At 37.5% G+C, this 2,434-nt stretch overlaps 1 pseudogene; it reads left to right on the top strand.

Annotated features, from left to right (window-relative positions):
- Window positions 1-5: 5 nt before the first annotated feature.
- Window positions 6-593, top strand: LOC129674101 (olfactory receptor 10AG1-like; annotated as a pseudogene).
- Window positions 594-2,434: the final 1,841 nt, after the last annotated feature.

The following is a 2,434-nucleotide window of genomic DNA, read 5'->3' as shown; positions in this document are numbered from 1 at the left end:
TGCTGGCAGCCACTGAAAGTATGCTCCTGGCTGGGATGTCCTACGACTGCTATGTGGTCATCTGCAACCCTCTGCACTATCCTCTGGTCATGAGCCCAACAAAGTGCACACAGCTGGCAGCAGGGGCCTGGCTTGGTGGCTCGGGCAAACTTGTCAGATATTCTTTCTACATTTCTGTAACTCTAACCAAATAGATCACTTCTTCTGTGACATCCCTCCTGTACTTAAGCTGGCCTACGGGACACTTCTGTTAATGAGCTGTATGTCTATGCAGTTGCTATCTTGCTTGCTGCAATTCCTTTTAAGTTAATACTAACATCTTACAGCAAAATCATTGCCACAGTCCTGAGGCTGCCAACTGCTGAAGGCTGAGCAAAAGCCTTCTGCACGTGTTCTTCCTGCCTGGTGGTGGCGGCTTTATTTTTCGGCTCTGCATCTATTATCTACTTAATGCCAAGTTCAACTCATTCTGCAGTGACAAACTCCTCTCTCTTTTCTACACCATTGTGACCCCCATGTTCATCCCCATGTTATACAGTCTTAGGAACAAGGATGTGATTGCAGCTCTGAGAAGGTTATTGCTTAGAACATAGTGTCATAGTCTTATACTCAAGTGACATAACTGCACAGTTCCCCCACAATTTCCACATATGTACTTTCTCTTTGTGCTGTTAAGAACTCCCTGCAAGAAACTGTCATACTTTGAAAGTTACTTTGAAAGCCAGCATGACATTACCTTTTATAGAAATACACTAGTCAAATAAATATGCTGTTGATGTATGTCTTGTGGAACATTTTAATTTTATTAATTAAATTTACTTTTTGACATTTTTCTGCATGTGGGTAATACATTCCCTATTCCTGTCAAAACCCAGTATCTCCATCCAAATACCTCCATGCATATAGTTCATTCTGTTTGTTTCATGACACATGGAGCTTACTTGCGGCTCTCCCTGTGACAAGTTTGAATTTATTGCAGATACTCAACTGAAGCCATTGACTCATGCTCTCACTGAATGTTTTTTTTTTTCTGATTGCTATTTTTTTTATAATTTTTATTTTTTATATTAATTACTGGTTATTTCCTTTGTATTCCAGCTGTTGCCCCCTCTCTCATTCTTTCCCAATCCCACCCTCCCTTTCTCATCTCCTCCCTGCCCCTCTCTAAGTCCACTGATAGGAGAGATCCTCCTCCCCTTCCATTTGACCCTAGTTTATCAGGTCTCATCAGGACTGGCTGTAATGTCCTCCTCTGTGGCCTAGCAAGGCTGCTCATCCCTCAGGAAGGAGGGGTTACTGAACGTTTTTTATATTCTTTTTTATTATTATCAATTTTTATTTTTTATATTAATCACAGGTTATTTACTTTATATCTCAGCCATAATACATAGCATTTCTGAAGACAAAGGAAATTTCTTCCTCATATTCATAACTTACTCTTGTCAGGAAGTTTCATTCAGGACCAGTGAAACAAAGAACCGCTGCTATGAGTTCAAAATATCATCGATTTGTCCTGCTCAGCTGTGGGCAGTTTGTCGCCATTCTCCCTGTCCTCTGACTCTTCCATCCCTCTGTGCTATATTAATATTCTTAGAACTTTATATGGTAATATAGATGTCTTCTATTAGACTGAGTGTTCAATTCTCACTTCTTACCAACTATTTATGAGGCCATGTATCTGCATTCACCATGAATAAAATGAAGTACGTACCATGTATTCAGTATAAAATGAGTAAGCAGAATAAGCATGTTTTGATGAGATGTATTTATAACTCTAAATTACTAACTTTAATAATCTTTTTAATCTTAACATTAATATTTTCTCCTACTCTTCTGTTTTGTACTATATTAGGATTAATGATTATTATGGTATATCAATTACTTGTTGAAGCATAGATTAATTTAATTGATGAAGTAATGAAACTTTCTGTGTTTTGTCATAATTTTGGTTAATGTAAAGACTATAAAGCAATGAAATTTGAAAGTAACATCGAACCTACCATGTCTCAATAATATTGCTGCATTCACATGATGATGTATGCTTCTATGAACTTATTTTCAAATCCTCAAATGCCTATAACATTTAATTTTATATCTATACCATAAATTATTGTAAATATTACAGTATTTTATTTATAAGTGTTCTGACCATATTTATTAGGAATATAGTGTGTTTTTTCATCACTCCTCACACAATGGCATATATTACTGGTCTTTGGTATCTATCTATCTATCTATCTATCTATCTATCTATCTATCTATCTATCTATCTATTCACTTTACATCCCTAATACAGCCCCCTCCCTCTTCTCCTCTCAGTCCAGCATTTGCTCTCCCTTTTCCCCTCCTCTTTTTCTCAGAAAAAGTGGGCCTATCCCCACCCCCCAACACACACACACACACACACACACACACACACACACACACACACACA

This window comes from Psammomys obesus, unplaced genomic scaffold (assembly GCF_907164565.1).
Source record: "Psammomys obesus unplaced genomic scaffold, mPsaObe1.curated_primary_1811, whole genome shotgun sequence".
Classification (NCBI taxonomy): Eukaryota; Metazoa; Chordata; class Mammalia; order Rodentia; family Muridae; genus Psammomys; species Psammomys obesus.
Note: the sequence above shows the minus strand (reverse complement) of the source record. Positions and strands in the feature narration are given on the sequence as shown.